This window comes from Hemibagrus wyckioides, linkage group LG14, assembly GCF_019097595.1.
Source record: "Hemibagrus wyckioides isolate EC202008001 linkage group LG14, SWU_Hwy_1.0, whole genome shotgun sequence".
Taxonomy (NCBI): domain Eukaryota; kingdom Metazoa; phylum Chordata; class Actinopteri; order Siluriformes; family Bagridae; genus Hemibagrus; species Hemibagrus wyckioides.
Window position 1 is genome coordinate 20,748,641 of NC_080723.1, and position 19,538 is coordinate 20,768,178.

The following is a 19,538-nucleotide window of genomic DNA, read 5'->3' on the forward strand; positions in this document are numbered from 1 at the left end:
TTGTAGTGGACCAGTTCTGGCTGATTTCTGGTGACATTGTAAAGTTGTGTGAGTTTTGGTCTCCCAAATTTGATTTGCTTGATTTACTTGATGAAAACTCCTCCCACTCCTTCTTGAATCTAGAAGAGGGGTCTAGAAAATTGATAAAAATCAAATGAACTCAATAAACCTGTTTAAATTTCATCCCAATTAAATTCATGGATGTCCCGCCCCTTCCTGGTGTTGTAGTGAATCCGACTCCACTGACTCCTCTGTGTGTCCATGCTCATCACACAGTTTAATACAGCCTTTCATTAATCAATTTCTCACACCACTAGCACCAAGACCATACACAGAAGCATTATATGAACTTAAATTTATTAGCACAAATTAAAATAGTTTGGATAAAGGATAAAACACACAGACACACACACACACACATATATATATATATATATATATATATATATATATATATATATATATATATATATATATATATATATATATATATATATATATATATATATTTGTGTTTACATATCAGTCCTTCTTTCCGTCAGTGTTTTAGTACCAGAGAAAAATACATTGCGAAATGCTTCGTTGTACACAGTGTTTAAGTAAAGTGATTGCAGACCTGAGCTGTATGAGTGACCTGTATGACTGTAAATAGGCAGGTGTAGACTACAGAAGGATTGTGTGGCACCTTTGGTTGTTCTTCATTGAGTTAGCTACAACACAGTCAGGACACTTGTGGGTTTCACTTCAAGTTTTGACTATCTTATCCAAAAATATGAGTAATCGAGTGCAATCAAGCAATATATGAAGATGAAGGAACAATGGAATCACTTGTCAGCAGGCAGCATTTCTGCACAGATGGACTTCATTTTGGATCTTCTTAATTCTCTGCTTGATGTTTTTGGCCAGGTCCTTTATACTGGCCTTTTGCAGCAATTTGGGAAGGTTGGCTTTGGAAGGAACGGCTACAGCTGACATACATCCCAGGGGTTCTCAGTTGGATTCAAATCTGGGAGAGGGACATGAGAACTTGAGAACATGAGGGCCAGTCAATGGTATCAATGCTTTCATCATCCAGAAAATGCCACAAGGCCACACACCAGGAGGAACCCATGGCCCACTACACCAGTGTGTCCAGCAATGGCTCTAAGGATTTCATCCTGGTACCAGCAGTAAGAGTACAGTTGGCTAGCATGTGAAGGTCTGTGTGACCATGGTTACTGTCTATTTAATGGTTACTGTTAATTTTCCTAGTCAAGAAGCCTTTTCCAAACTGTTTCTCATTCTATGACTTGGTGTTGAAATATGACTGTAAAACCTGATAAGTTAGGTTAACTCAAACCATTTGAGGAAACTGATTGCCTTAAACCATTTAAGTTTTGAGACTAATAAATATAAATAAGTGTTGTAAACTTATATGTATTGAGTCATATGCAATTTTATTTTAGTGTTGGTATAGTCGGTCATTTAGAGTATTGGCAACTTAAACATTTTAAGTTCAAAAAACAGATCAGTTTGTGTTCAGTTAACGGATATAATTAAGTTCGAATAACTATATAGTTAATCAAATGGTTTGAGGAAACCGATTGCCTTAAATGGTTTGAGTTGACAGAACACAAACTAATAAAGTTAGTCTTGATTAATTTGAGTTCAGTCAACTCAAACCATTTAAGGCAATCGGTTTCCTCAAACCATTTGTGTAGGTAAAAAGTTATTTGGACTTAATTACATCTATTACCTGAACACAAACGGATTTAAAGACTAAGCAAAATCTAACATGTATAAATCAATAATGACAGAATCAGCAAGTATTTTAAGAAATAGAATTTATTGAAATAAAGCACTTATTTGAGTCACATATAGAACACTGCACAAACAGCACAAAAGCAAAGTTTTAAAATCCTAAAATTTCATCTTGAAAATAGAACCTTCTTCCCTCTTAATGGTACTCAAAACAGTACGAATTCTATGACACTAATTCAGCAGTTCATTTGTACGTGCCAGCAACTTTAGCCTAGCCGTGCCGTCACCAAGATTCAACAGTACCTTTTGCAGGAACTAAAAAAAACTGTCAGCTTCTTGGGGTAGCTGATATGAAAGGCATAAAGCAGCCCAAAAAAGCAGCATCAGAGCACTGACCCAGGATTTTGAAGACATCACCACGTCATCTTCAAGGACAATCAAGACATACAAACAAAAAAAAACAAAGAGGCGAAACAAAATTAATACCAGTGGTTCCCATTAGAATTAACTAAACCTTATAATTACAACATAACAAGCCTCTGCAAATAGTGCAGATCATGTTCATGACTTTGGAGTATGAGCTTTACATATGACAATGATATAAACATACAGAAAACAATGCACATCAAATTTAGATATTATATTTAGATAATGTGTTTAATGTGTGTGTTGAACCATGTTAATATTTTAGTAAAGTCTAAATTAAAGTAATTTTTGAAGCTTTAATTGGACAGACAAAAGGAGAGAAAAAGATTTAAACGTACCTTTAATGACACTGATGTCATCCTGATCCTTAAAGACAAAACAAAAAATGACCATACTTTTAATTTCCAACTAAGCAACATTTTGAATTTATTAACATGATTAATGATGAGACAACATTCTAACACTGCAAACCTAGCTACAACATGTAACAGCACTAGTTATTACCTGGCACTTTCTTACAAATCCACATAACAGGCAAATTCCTTTAGGCAATTTAATAACAGCACAAGCACATTTTAAGGACTAGTTCATCCACACACAAAAATTGTCATCATTCACTTACTTGCATGTTATTCTACACTACTTTGTGTAATTTATTTATTTTGTTTGTATAGACTACTGTTTTAGAATGCCTTCATGTTTTTGTCTTTTCTGGCAACTGAAAACATTCATCATTATTATATTTAACTGATTTTAATTATTGATAATGTGACAATTTTTTTAACCTGTACAGCCCTTGAGTATGTTCAATGGGAATTCCACTTACTTGTTCATGATAGTCTTTTAATATTTTAGCCATCTGGTTGCCAATGGGACCACCATTTGATGCCTTAGCTCTGAAAAGTGTCAGGAGTTGTGCTTGTCCAGGGAACTGTAAAAGGTTTGCTGCAAATTTTGGTTTGTGATGCGATGAAACTGCAAGCACCTACAACAACAAATGGAAAACGCACCAGATGACAAAGCTGTAGAGAATTTTAAAAACAAAAAATAAAATAATTCACAGTGGTTTTCTAACCTGTAAGCATTACCAGGGGCAGGGATGTGCATAAAGAAATAGTTCACCCAAAAATCAACCTTGTTTTGCCTATGCTAAGGACTTTTCATGGCCATGTGTCTCTTTCTTCTCAGAGTGAAATCTTGTCATGTGTATCTTGAGGGAATTGTATGATGTCACTGTACACATACAGCCCTCATACAAACATGGTACTGGACATACAGCTGAATGCAAAAAATGGTACAGTCTGTAGTGTTTTAAAAGGCTTGGCCTGGTAGAGCAAACAAATGACCATAACTTGCACTGATGCTTAATGTGCAGCCTTTTCTCCCTCGTACACCTTTTGATCCAGGTATGTAAATTAAATGTATGATCTTGTTTGTGCTGAATGTGTGTGATATCCTCCTGAGAACCAAGGAAAAAAAGAATCTTTCAATTTAACTTTTTTTTTGTGATTTCCTGCCTCTTTGGAGCTAAAACAACAACTCGCAATTTAGAATTTCTTTAAAATATTTTTATTTCTGATTTTACAGCATGTCTACTGTAGTATACAACAGAATGATTTTACTGTAAAAAAAAAAAAAAATAACAGCGACACTTCGGAATCAAAATAGGCTGAAAGAAAAGAAGAATGTCAATCCATTTTCTAATAGAACTTTATAAATTAAACTGAACATAAATTAAACTCTCAACAGTCAGGAGGGCCTGGGTAGCTCAAGTTTGAATCTGTATCTAAGTCGATATAAAAGCCTTCCTTGCACCCACACACACGGTTAGTGGAACTCATGCACTTCTGCACCTCCACCTGATCTGACCGACTCTATCTGCATGGTAGACACTCGTAGATGTAGTTCCAGACCTCGGTGTATAATCCTTCATCACAGGGCTTGCAGATTGTTTGCTGTGTCTCAGTGTAGTGCTTCTGCAGACGATAACCTGGAGGGCAGCGGTTACACACCAGTTTCTGGCCAGCCGGATGCTCTCGTGGATACGTTGTGTCCCTTGGAGCAAGCACCAATGATACTGTGCTGTAAAGCACCAACACGGTGAGAATAAGCTGCAGAAACACACACAGAAAATAATACTAGGATATTTCACTGTGAAGTGAAGGTTTTTCCTTCAACCACATGGCCCCAAAACTGTCAGACATTCCTGTCTCACACACACACACACCATTATTCTGCAGGTCAGCTGAGGAAATAGAGCACTAAGTTCCAAACTGATTAACTGCTTCAACACCCAGGAGCCATATCCATAGCCTTCTTTTTTTACTACTTAGGTTTTATCTGTCAGTAAAAAGATCCATATTTTTTGTCCGGTCATGCTCTATCAAAAACCTTGGGGTCATTTTCGTACCAAAACAAAGACAACTGAATATACCTGATATACATACATATACTTTGGAGAGAGCAATTCTGAATCATTTCCAGTTGTTAGAGTAGTTTAGTTTAGTTTATTTATATAGCACGATAAAACAACAATCGTTGACCATTGTACTGTACAAAAATTATAAAATCAAAATAATAAAACACCAATTGAGAATGGTACACACGGAGGAAAAAACAAGCTCAGGATGACGTAGATGTCAAAAGCCTTTTCTAAAAGATGAGTTTTAAGTTTAAGTTTAAACAGAGATTCTGTGGGGATTATTCTAATAGATAAAGGTAGGCTATTCCACAATTCTCCCTTTCTTTTAAGCCTTGATCTGAGAACCTTTAACAGACCTTAAACATCTAGGTAAAGGTGGAAAAGGAAAGTAACATACCTCACATTATAGAGTGTAAAGATGTCAAACAGCACATTTCACCAGGTTAAGACCTCTCTCTCTCTTTCTCTCTCTCTCTCTCTCTGTCTCTCTGTATTCCTCTTTCAGTATGTCTCTCTTAAGTTTCATACCTAAAAGTTTCTTTGTCTCTATACCAAAAACAACCCCAACAAACACACAAAATCAGAGCACGGCTCTAGTTCTCTCTCTGACCAAGAATTGTGTGTGTCAAAGCACAAAAAATGAGTTAAATAACAACAACAACAACAACAATAATAATAATAATAATAATAATAATAATAATAATAATAATTAGAAGAAGAAAAACACCCTGGAGCCATAACCATAGCCTTTTCTTCACTATCTATGTTTTATCTGTCAGTAAATGGTATTTGTCATAATCAATAATTTGTCAGTATTAATAATTATAATAATAATTATAATAATAATAAGAAGAAGAAGAAGAGAGCGATGTCACATACCTCACGGATTTGCATAGTTACGTTGCAGTGCGCGTGTTTGTCGCTCCTCAAAGCTGATCTCCTGAAGAGGATCTCCTGGCTTTTTATAATACGTACGGTCTGCACGTCATGGAAAACTACAAACCACACACACACATACACATACACACACACACACACTCCCGTACAACTTCAGTCAGTCAGAAACATTGTGAAACCACAAAAAAAAAAAAATCACCCCCACACACAACTTTCATATACTACTGCTTGAGGCACTAACAAGGAAATTCCATCTCATGATATTGTCTAAATTAGAATATTGAAATAAATAGCTAGTTTTGTTTTAGGGCTAGTTTTAAATTAATTAAAAACCTGCCAACCCACACTTATAAAGATGGACAGATGATCCGACACAAAGCAGACTTATTGTGATCACCAGCTCAACGTGAAGTGTTTTATATCTTTAATACCTTTATATCTTTAATACATTTTTCATTTCAGATTAGAAGTACGGTTAATGTTGACGAACGTCTGATGAGGAGTGGATTGAAAGTCCTCACTGCAGCAATCGTAAATCTATTATTAAGGAAAAAGTAAAAACAAAACTAAGGAATCATATTTGAGGTAATGCGGAAATAATTAAAAGGCTGGCTGTGTTCATGTTCAGCTTTGAAAGTCTTCATCATAGTGGTTAATATGAAGCTCATATGAAAGTAGACACTTTTTATAAGTGTTTCCGTTTTTTCCCTAGACTACTAAGGGCAATATATTCATAGATAAATAAAAAAAAAAAAACGTTTCAAATCGTTATCTTCCTCACTAAAATTTTGCGCAACAGAGGGAAAACCCACGTCTCACCCTAAAAGCCCCTGATGCATGCTTGCTTGAAGCAGACACAACAGTCACTTCCTCAAGTTCTCTTATATATAGTCCTCCATAAAGTGAAAAATGCAACTTCCTGAGTAACCACATGGTAGAATAGCACCTTTTGTCATGCATCACTATTCCACAAGCATTAGAAATCATTTTGATGAACACTATTTGTTTAATTATTTATTGAATAAATTACTCAGTTTCATGACATTGTTTTCTATGTGATGTTAAAAAGGGGATTCTTTCTCACTGTTGTCTCTTACAGCCTACATCATTATTACCAGTGACAAAGATCTGAAGAATGAATAACACTATTTATAATTGGCAAAGATAGAGTATAACGTCGGTACACCACTTACCGATTGTTCCAATGAGACTTTTTTTATACAATTTATACAAAAAAAGAGCGAAAGTAGAAAAGAAAAGGTTTACAAACAATAATAAGAATTTACAGTATAGAATATGTGTCTAAATCTATTTATATAATAGCATGCTGTGTTGTAGTTAAATGTAGATGCTCACTGTAAGTGAAAAGTGTGCAAACTATACAGTGTGTGTAAGTGAGGTGTAAATAGTACTGAGTTTTAATTGTACAGTCCCTGTATGTTAACGGATAGCATGCAAGTAAGGTGCAAAATAGTAGTGATAATAGTGTAGTCTCAGTGTGTTAGCAAATAGTACAACATTATGTTATGTATAGAATCTTTATGCAGTTGTATGGTAGGTTTGTAGTAAGTCTTTGTTACAGTTCATTGAGGATTCTGATAGCTTGCAGGTAGGAACCTGTTTGGAGGAAGGCCAAACTTCTTGAGCCTCCGCAGGATTTTGTGAGCTGATGTTTGTTTATTCGTTCATTCAATATTCATAGCCTGTTTTTATTTTTTCCACTATTTTACCATGCTCGGCTTGTGAAGGGTTGACTGTTAAAGACAGTGTGTTTAGGGTATATGCTGTTAGACATTAACCTGGATTATGAATTAATGCTGCTGTCCGAATGTCTACATAGATTCGGGATTCCTGGTGGTAAAAAAAATATTTTATTGTTACAAAAAAAAATGAGAATAAACATTGTGCATTTCACACCTAGGCCTTCACTAGTGTCCTTCCTGAATTAATCCACCTCTATACCATCATTATGATGCCACAGCAATAGATACTAATCAACCGTTAAATAACAAAGTAAAAAAGAAATTAGGCTACAGTATTTCCCACATCACAAGGAGGTTACCTAAGGGTAAGACAATCTTAAAATAAAGGAAACCGCAGTTTCCGGAGAAAGCAGCATCTGAAATGGAACACACACACTCACACACACTTGTGTGGTTGATTGCTGGCAAAATCAACAAAACCACACACACACAAAATCACACCCCCCACACACAGCTTTGACAAGGTAGAATAGCACCTTTTGTCATGCATCACTCTTCCACAAGCATTAGAAATCATTTTGATGAACGCTATTTGTTTAATTATTTAATGAATAAATTAGATAGTTAGTTAGTTTCATGACATTGTTTTCTATGTGAAGTTAAAAAGTGGATTCTTTCTCACTGTTGTCTCTTACAGTCTACATCATTATTACCAGTGACAAAGATCTGAAGAATGAATAACACTATTTATAATTGGCAAAGATAGAGTATAACGTCGGTTACAAAACAATTGTTTAAATATTATTTCAGTTCTGCTTTATAAAGCTATCAGGAAGTGCACTTCATCAAGTATTTCACTGCCTGGACAACTTGAGTGTATTATATTTATATATTTAATAAACAACAACAAAAATGTCAGCATCACATAATTTAAAAACTGCTCATATTTCCATTTTTCATTATTATATCATATATTTATTTATATATATATATGGGTAATATACACTGAAAAAAATGATTCATTGAATTTACTCCATTTTTTTAAATAAATAAATTTAGTTCACTGACTTTGAACTAAATTTATTTATTTATTTAAATGTAGCTAAAATAAATTGATTGCAACCACTTAATTTAAAAAAATTGAGTAAATTCAGTGAATCATTTTTTTCAGTGGTATGTTATAGGTGGTCATAATGTTATGCCTGATTGGTGTGTGTGTGTGTGCAGATGCTCATGCATGGTTTTAGGTGGAACAGGTGTCACGCTCTCTTGTTTAACACCTCTATGTTCTAGTCTATCGTTTCATATCCTTCTGATCTCAAAACCCAAACCGGAAACAAACAACATCCATTCCAGAATAGGTCGTGGTTATGTGGTTTTTGTTTCAGCTGGTGTGTGTATATATGTGTGTGTGTGTGTGTGTGTGTGTGTGTATATGTATATATATATATGTGTGTGTGTGTGTGTGTGTGTGTGTGTGTATATGTATATATGTGTGTGTGTGTGTATACTGTATGTGTGTGTGTGTGTGTGTGTAAATGTATATGTGTGTGTGTGTGTGTGTGTGTGTGTGTAAATGTATATGTGTGTGTGTGTGTGTGTATGTGTGTGTGTGTGTGTGTGTGTGTGTGTATATATGCAACCCTGATCACACTATTACACAATGTGATTTCAACAAAAATAACACTTTCATCATCCAAATAAATATAGTGTGTGTGTGTTTGTGTGTGTGTGTGTGTGTGTGTGTATGAGAGGCAGTATAGGACATAATACATACTTTCTCTCACACACACTATCATACACTCACACACATACAACTATACTCTCTCACACACACTATCATACACTCACACACATACAACTATACTCTCTCACACACACTATCATACCCTTACACACACACAACTATACCCTCACACACACACACACACACACACTATCATATATTCACACACATACAACTATACTCTCTCACACACACTGTCATACCCTTACACACACAACTATACCCTCACACACACACACACACTATCATACACTCACACACACTGTCATACCCTTACACACACACAACTATACCCTCACACACACACACACTATCATACACTCACACACACTGTCATACCCTTACACACACACAACTATACCCTCACACACACACACACACTATCATACACTCACACACACTGTCATACCCTTACACACACACAACTATACCCTCACACACACACACACTATCATACACTCACACACACTGTCATACCCTTACACACACACAACTATACCCTCACACACACACACACACTATCATACACTCACACACACTGTCATACCCTTACACACACACAACTATACCCTCACACACACACACACTATCATACACTCACACACACTGTCATACCCTTACACACACACAACTATACCCTCACACACACACACACACTATCATACACTCACACACACTGTCATACCCTTACACACACACAACTATACCCTCACACACACACACACTATCATACACTCACACACACTGTCATACCCTTACACACACACAACTATACCCTCACACACACACACACACACTATCATACACTCACACACACTGTCATACCCTTACACACACACAACTATACCCTCACACACACACACACACACTATCATACACTCACACACATACAACTATACTCTCTCACACACACTATCATACCCTTACACACACACAACAATACCCTCACACACACACACTATCATACCCTTACACACACACAACTATACCCTCACACACACACACACTATCATACACTCACACACATACAACTATACCCTCACACACACACTATCATACCCTCACACACATACAACTATACCCTCACACACACACTATCATACCCTCACACACACACTATCATACCCTCACATACACACTATCATACCCTCACACATATACAACTATACTCTCACACAAACACTATCATACCCTCGCACACACACTATCATACCCTCACACACATACTATCATACCCTATCATACACACTATCATACCCTCACATACACACTATCATACCCTCACATACACACTATCATACCCTCACACATATACAACTATACTCTCACACAAACACTATCATACCCTCGCACACACACTATCATACCCTCACATACACACTATCATACCCTCACACATATACAACTATACTCTCCCACAAACACTATCATACCCTCACATACACACTATCATACCCTCACATACACACTATCATACCCTCACATACACACTATCATACCCTCACATACACACTATCATACCCTATCATACACACTATCATACCCTCACATACACACTATCATACCCTATCATACACACTATCATACCCTCACATACACACTATCATACCCTCACACACATACAACTATACTCTCACACACACACTATCATACCCTCACAAATACACTATCATACCCTATCATACACACTATCATACCCTCACATACACACTATCATACCCTATCATACACACTATCATACCCTATCATACACACTATCATACCCTCACATACACACTATCATACCCTATCATACACACTATCATACCCTATCATACACACTATCATACCCTATCATACACACTATCATACCCTCACACACACACTATCATACCCTCACACACATACTATCATACCCTATCATACACACTATCATACCCTCACACACACACTATCATACCCTCACACACATACAACTATACTCTCACACACACACTATCATACCCTCACAAATACACTATCATACCCTATCATACACACTATCATACCCTATCATACACACTATCATACCCTCACATACACACTATCATACCCTCACATACACACTATCATACCCTCACACACACACTATCATACCCTCACACACATACTATCATACCCTATCATACACACTATCATACCCTCACACACACACTATCATACCCTCACACACATACTATCATACCCTCACATACACACTATCATACCCTCACACACACACTATCATACCCTCACACACATACAACTATACTCTCACACACACACTATCATACCCTCACACACACACTATCATACCCTCACATACACACTATCATACCCTCACACACACACTATCATACCCTCACACACATACAACTATACTCTCACACACACACTATCATACCCTCACATACACACTATCATACCCTCACACACATACAACTATACTCTCACACAAACACTATCATACCCTCACACACACACTATCATATCCTCTCACACACACACTATCATACCCTCACATACACACTATCATACCCTCACAGACACACACTATCATACCCTCACACACATACAACTATACTCTCACACACACACTATCATACCCTCACATACACACTATCATACCCTCACACACATACAACTATACTCTCACACAAACACTATCATACCCTCACACACACACTATCATATCCTCTCACACACACACTATCATATCCTTTCACACACACACTATCATACCCTCACACACACACTATCATACCCTCACAGACACACACTATCATACCCTCACACACACTATCATACCCTCACACACACACTATCATACCCTCACACACACTATCATACCCTCACACACACACTATCATACCCTCACACACACTATCATACCCTCACACACACACTATCAATGACACAATGAACAGAGTGAGCTAGCCCACTGCATCACAGCAAGCATCTGCTGTCACTAATTTGGATGACAGAGTGAACCAGATTCCATCAACCAACAGTGATGACTATACTGTCTACCTTTCAATTATGGGTTCCTTCTCTGATCTTTCTTCTGATGAGGAACTAAACCAGGCTATAATGGCCAGCCTTGAGAGTCATACGTAAGTGACTGGGTAATAATGACATTGTTAAATAAGTGAGGTAATTGCAGATATAACTGGTGTAACTTATTACAATTTTGCCTATTGACATGAACACCAGTCATGTTCCCAACATACATATGTAGAGGTTATAATAGTAGCTTTAGATACAGTTGGTGTTGTTAATCATGTCATGTTAAAAATGGGATGACCTATGCCTTTTTGATATAGTTATGTATTTATAAGACAATGTCCACAAAGTATTCTCTTATCCATATCATAATGTGTTTCATAATGTTTATTTTTCATTTTTCCAGCAACAGGCCATCTGAATTCCAAAACAGTGTATCAGCACAGGAGATACTGCTCAGTTTTGCATCTCAAATTGACAGCAGCCAAAGATGCAGGTTCAACATCAATAGGTCTTCAGTCCTAGATGGTGCTATTCGGGGCTTCAAGCGGTTGTCCTACAATCCCAAATACCAGATGTGCATCAAGTTTTCAGATGACTTGGGAATGGATGAAGAGGCTGTGGACCTTGGTGGCCCAAGGAGGGAATATTTACGATTGCTCATGGAGGCCTTGGTGCTGTCACCATTGTTTGAGGGAAGGGACAGCAAATTGAATTTGGCCCTGGACAGTTCTGTTATATGCAATATACTGTATTTGTAATAATTTCTCAAGATTTCCTATTATACCAGCCATAGTTTTGCATGTTTCATTTAATCTTCTGTTTTGTTTTCATGTCTATGTTTTCTCTAGCTTTAAGAGAAGATCGGTATTTTATTGTTGGCTGGGCTATTGCTGTAATCCTAGTTCATGGCAGTCCTCCACCAGGTTTCATTTCACCAACATTGTACTCTTGTCTAGTTGATGGCATGTCCTCAGTGAAACCTGTCTTGGAAGACATTGCCGATGCTGACCTCTATGAGGAGGTTAAAAAGGTAAGTACATCATAGTGTGCAAATCTTGACTGCATTTTAAATCATATTTAGGCCCCACTTTACAAAGGGAGCCATACTTTTTCAGGAAATCATATTGTTGTCTCGAGAGAACTGGAATTTTCACATTCCATATCACTGCAGATCAGTGGTCCTTTGTGAACTTAAGTAATATGGGGTGTACCACATAAACAAGCAGAATACTGGAATACTCCAAATATTGTGATGACTCAGAAGTGATTTAAATTATTTTGCAGAAGGAAAGCACCAGTCAAAATTGCAGATTTTAAACTTTTCCATTTGTCTATGTTTCAAAATTTCTTGCATATGTATTTCTTTGTTTTTGGGTGTCAGACTGTACATCTTTGGATGACCTGTTACATGCCACAGAACCACTGCAAGACTACCTCGCAAATGCTGGGTGTCTCAGGCCATTGAAACGCATCGAAGACAGAGACCTGTTGGTTCAGGACATTGTTGACATGTGGACATTGATCCTGACGGATCCTGTTCCGGAAAATGTCAGATTTTCGTGTTTTGCGTTCTGGTATTTATTTTAATCGATCCGGCATTAACTTGAGCCTGGTGACCTGACAGCATATGTGTGTGTATGTATGTGTGTGTGTGTATGTGTGTGTGCGCGCACGTGTGTGAATGAGCGAGTGAAACACAGCGAACAAGTCTGAGTGGCTTTATGCAGATACACTTAGAGGTAACGTTTAGCTATTGGTCCTCAACATATGTTTTTGACCAATCAGCTTTCTTAAGTTTACAATTACTCTCATTGGTTGGTGATTATTGTTTCGCGCGCAGAGAGCAGCGGAAAGAAAGAATGGTTTATTGGTCTACCTAAATAAATATGATATTTTAAAAATGTCAAAGAAACCGTCAAACATATTTTCATTTTTTTTAATCCACGAGAAAAGTTGATGGTGTTCAAATCAAAAGATGATAGTTGATGGTGCCTGATCAAAAGAAATACCGAGATGTCCACGTCGTCGGTGACAGAAACTTTCACTGATCAGATAAATGATATTGAGCACAGTCGTACTAAATCGCATATGGTAGCAGAAAGCATATGGTAGCAGCATGGGCGTCACTAGGCCATTTTAGTCTCCCTAATATTTCTACTCAGCCCTCCTAAAATTCTGCGATTGTCCATAAACTCTACACAAATTGGTGATCTCCTCAGTCCCCTTTAAATGTTATATGTGTGTGTGTGTGTGTGTATGTACACTACCAGTCAAAAGTTTGGACACCTTCTAATTCCATGGTCTTTCCTGATGTTTATTTCTTTCTACATTGTAAAACAATTCTGAAGGCGGCCGAACTACACAATAATATGGTTTGAACAGTTGATATTGAGATGTCTGCTACTGATGCTCTGTAAAGCCTTCATAACAGCTCTAATCTGAGGTGCTGTTAATTGGTGATTTCTGAGGCTGGTAACTCTAAATGAATTTCTCCTCTGCAGCAGAGGTAAGTTTTGGTCTTGCTTTACTGGGATGGTCTTCATGTGAGCCAGTTTCATCATGGTGCTTGATGGGTTTTGCAAATGCACTTGACAATACTGTTCTTGCAACAGAACTATTCCAGACCACCTGACCTTCGTGTCTTAAAATAACAACTGACTGTTTTTTGTTGTCATTACATATGGATTACTGAAGTCCATGTGTGTTATTTCATAGTTTTGAAATCTCCAGTATTGTTCTAGAATGTAGAAAATAAATCACTAAACAAAAAACATTGAATTAAAAGGTGTGTCCAAACTTTTGACTGGTAGTGTATATATGTATGTGTGTGTGTGTGTGTGTGTGTGTGTGTTCTCTGTTGTGGAGAGTGATATTGGAAGATCAGCCATGGAGGAGTCATCATTCCTGGTGTGTATGACGCCCTGGTCAAAGTGAGCAAAGAAGTGGTTGAGCTCGACTGGAAGGAAGGCATTACTGGTTGGTAGAGACTGTATTGTTGGTTTGTGGTCAGTGATGGTTTGGATGCCTTTCCACATGCGTCTGGGGTTGGTGTTGCAGTGGAAGTGCTCCTCGATACGCAGTTTATGTGCATGCCTGGCTTTCCTAATGCCCCTTCACAGGTTGGCTCTGCCTCTGCTGTAGTTCCTCTGCATTGCTGGATTTAAAAGCAGCATCTCTTGCTTTCAGAAAGAGGCGGATCTCAGAGTTCATTCATGGCTTCTGGTTAGGAAAGTGTTTCACATGTTTGACTACAGAGTTGTGTGAATTTTACTTCTGGAGTCAAATGGAGATTTTCTGGAAAATACTGCTAAATTGGTCTAGGAAACATGAATAAATGAATTGGAGAGAGAAGTTCAAACTTGAAACATGTGTTTCATTTCTTAGAAAGGAGTTAGGACTAACTAATGAAGAAATCATTAATCATACAGTGTTTTTTTGTAAATATAACCACAATTAGTTCACTCTGTGTGTGTGTATGTGTGTGTATGTGTATATGTGTGTGTGTGTGTGTATGCAACCCTGATCACACTGGTACACAGTGTCTGTGATTTCAACAAAAATAACATTTTCATCATCCAGATAAATATAGTGTGTGTGTGTGTGTGTGTCTGTGTGTGTGTGTGTCTGTGTATGTATATGTATGTGTGTGTGTGTGTGTGTGTGTGTGTGTGTGTATGTATGTATGTATGTATTTGTGTGTATGTGTGTGTGTGTGTGTGTGAGACTGAAGTTGTTATGAGACAGAAGAATGTTTTTCCAGAAGTTTCCTCATCACACTGGATGAAATCAGCATAATTCGAGCAGCTCAGTGTTTCGGACCAAAGGGATATCGTTCATAAACAAACAAACAAACAAATAAATAAATAAACAAATATTCTGTATAGACAATGCCCACTCCCAGTGTAAATTTGAGTGCGAAAAAAGATATGAATATTTTCTGATACAAATAAAAAAAGAAAAACAAAAATAAATAAATAAAAAATAAAAACAATAATAATAAACAAAAACTTTATTCTTAATAATAATAATAATAATAATAATAATAATAATAATAATAATAATAATAATAATAATAATAATAATAATAATAATGTATTCTGTTCAAACTCTCAGTAAAGAACAGAAACAAGACCTGCATCATCATCATCATCATCATCATCACACACACACACACAGGCCAAAATACCGCCAGAGTGTGCGCTGGAATATGCTCTAGAACCGCTCTCGCGATACTTTAATGTTCTACACCTGTCAGCCTGCACAGCGCCGCTTTCACACCACGTGACTAAAACACCTGACAGCCCTTGAGTGGGACAGCAATAAAAAAAACGGTCAGAAAACACAACAATCTTATTACTCAGATAATATACAGACATGACTTAAATACACAGATAATATACAGACATGACTTAAATACACAGATAATATACAGACATGACTTAAATACACAGATAAAATACAGACATGACTTAGGTGAACAATGGACCAGAACAGACTCCATCATTCAGCTGTTCTGTCAATAGAAAAAGGAATTCTCAGCACTATAAATACTAGTATGGTGACTGACCGTTTTACTCAAGTCCAGTCTCTCAGATACTCTCTGATGATTCCAGCCTCAAAGAAACAGGATCGAAAAGTCACCAAGAGCATGAAGTAGACAAGATACAAGCAGCAGGAGAGATGAGAGAATGAGAGATGAGAGAACAATAAGAGAAGAGAGGAGAGGCTGTAAATAAAAAGAAACAAAGAATAATACATACATTAGTGCCAGCAGGAATGAGATAAGAGGTGCAAGTATAATATAGATTATTGTAAAATAATAATAATAAAGGATCTTTACAAGCTGTAAAGAGATAATATTGCATGGCATACCTGTGTGAGAGAAAAAGTAATGCATTTAATGAACTCCTTTTTTAGTAGCAAGACTCTGAAATGATGGGAGGAGTCAGAAAAAAGATTGAATGAAATTTTCTAAAGTTTCATACTGTTTGTTTTTATTTGTGTTTATTATTAAACAATATTGCATAAAAATGCCCTTCTTGCTTACCCCCTCTCTCTAATTAGCCCCTGATGTTTCGGGCTCAGCCCCTGATGTTTTCAAATCCTAGAAACGCCCCTGATTATAGTGAAGTGTGCCGGAAGCTGCCTCTTGCAGAACAGCAGAACGATCTCCATTCAGAGGCTGACCCCCTGAGGTCACCAAAAAGAGAAAAAAAAGTAAGATTGTATTATGTAATTCTTTATGTAACTGGTATGAATAATTCATTTTATTCATAATATTTTTAGGTGCTGCTTATGCTATTCTATATTCTATAAAGTCTGTATGTTTCATATTAATTGTTATACTATATATAACATATAATATTGTTATTTAATTTGATATGTCTAATATCATTATTAGATACACAAGCATGTTTCAGTGTTTTGGCTTAACAGTGACAGCATGCTTTAAAAATAATAATATTTAAGGTACTTCAACTTGGATTGATGGGTGAAGTGGATGAGAAGGACAGGAATTTTGAGGCAGGTGATCGAAAATGAGGCCAAAACATCACCTTTTCAAAGTTGGGACTATTTAACAGGAGAAAGCCGCTACTGCGCCCATGCCACAAAAAGGCCTGCTTTCAGTTCACCAGACTACACCTAGTCAAGCCTCACAACTTCTGGAGCAGAGTCATTTGGAGTGAGGAGACCAAAATTGAACTTTATAGTCACAACCATAATTGCTATATTCAGAGAGGAGCCAACAAGGCCTACAGTGAAAAGTACACCATCCCCACTGTAAAGCATGGTGGTGGGTCTCTTATGTTTTGGGGCTTTGTTAGCTCCAGTGGCACAGGGAAGTTAGTCAAAATTGATTGCAAGATGAATGCAGCATGTTATTAGAAATTTCTGGCAGACATTTGCATTGTACAGCACAAAAGCTACACATGGGATGCTCTTGGATGTTCCAACATGACAATGATCCAAAGCACAAGGCCAAGTTGACTCTCCAATGGCTACAGCAAGAAAAGGTTCTGGAGTGGCCATCACCATCTCCTGACCTCAATATCATTGAGACACATAGGCAGGAACTGGAGTCAATTTGCCAAGAAGAATTGGAACTCATGCACATTTATTACAAAAGACTGCATAAAGGGGGCAATAAACGATATCAAGGTATGCAAACTTTTGAACTGGGATCATTTTCTTTATCGTCATGTTTTTGTTTGATGATTGTGCCATTCTGTTTTACCTTAAATATGAACTTGAGTCCTTTAAGAAATAAAATAAATTAGTTTTGCCTTCTCACTCATGTTTTCTTTAAGAAATGGTACACATCTTGCAAATTCTCCCAAGGTATGCAGACTTTTCAGCACAACTCTCTCTCTGTGTGTGTGTGTGTGAGTGTGTGTGTGTGTGTCTGTGTGTGTGTCTGTGTGTGTGTGTGTATAGTGTGTGCACTTGTTCAAATAGATTATTGCTCCTATAGTAACAACTTCAACAGAGGCTTGTATGATAGACTCTCAGTATAAACTGGTCAAAAGAGTGCAACTGTCTGTATGGTGATGTTTTGTGGGATGACAATATTATTTTTATTATTATTATTTAACATTTTTTAACATTGTGTATATAAGGATATTCCTTTGAGTTTTTTCACCATGGGATGTCTGATGAGGTGACGTCTGTTTATTATTGTCATAATGTATGTCATAAAAGGCGCTAACATGTTTCATGGATTTTTCATGAATAACATTAAATGTATCTAGAGTTTAGGAGTGCTTAAACCAACTTTTTCACACACACACACACACACACACACACATATATATATATATATATATATATATATATATATATATATATATATATATATAGGCCACATAAACATAAACAAGAACAGTGCGCAGAGAGCTTCATGGAATGGGTTTCCATGGCCGAGCAGCTGCATCCAAGCCATACATCACCAAGTGCAATGCAAAGCGTCGGATGCAGTGGTGTAAAGCACGCCGCCACCGGACTCTAGAGCAGTGGAGACGCGTTCTCTGGAGTGACGAATCGCGCTTCTCCATCTGGCAATCTGATGGACGAGTCTGGGTTTGGCGGTTGCCAGGAGAACGGTACTTGTCTGACTGCATTGTGCCAAGTGTAAAGTTTGGTGGAGGGGGGATTATGGTGTGGGGTTGTTTTTCAGGAGCTGGGCTTGGCCCCTTAGTTCCAGTGAAAGGAACTCTGAATGCTTCAGCATACCAAGACATTTTGGACAATTCCATGCTCCCAACTTTGTGGGAACAGTTTGGAGCTGGCCCCTTCCTCTTCCAACATGACTGTGCACCAGTGCACAAAGCAAGGTCCATAAAGACATGAATGACAGAGTCTGGTGTGGAGGAACTTGACTGGCCTGCACAGAGTCCTGACCTCAACCCGATAGAACACCTTTGGGATGAATTAGAGCAGAGACTGAGAGCCAGGCCTTCTCGTCCAACATCAGTGTGTGACCTCACAAATGTGCTTCTGGAAGAATGGTCAGAAATTCCCAAAAACACACTCCTAAACCTTGTGGACAGTCTTCCCAGAAGAG

General features: G+C 37.4%; 1 long non-coding RNA gene across 2 annotated transcripts in view; it reads left to right on the plus strand.

Moving 5' to 3' along the window:
- Positions 1-18,225, plus strand: part of LOC131364318 (uncharacterized) — a 30,077-nt gene extending 11,852 nt beyond the window's left edge. The window contains exons 3-5 of one of the 2 annotated variants that reach the window (XR_009206455.1): positions 12,381-13,007; positions 17,042-17,194; positions 17,447-18,225. This is a non-coding gene — a long non-coding RNA (uncharacterized LOC131364318). Of the gene's footprint in view, positions 1-906; positions 1,458-12,380; positions 13,008-17,041; positions 17,195-17,446 lie in introns of those variants that run through there. The other variant, XR_009206454.1, reaches the window with a different exon arrangement.
- Positions 18,226-19,538: the final 1,313 nt, after the last annotated feature.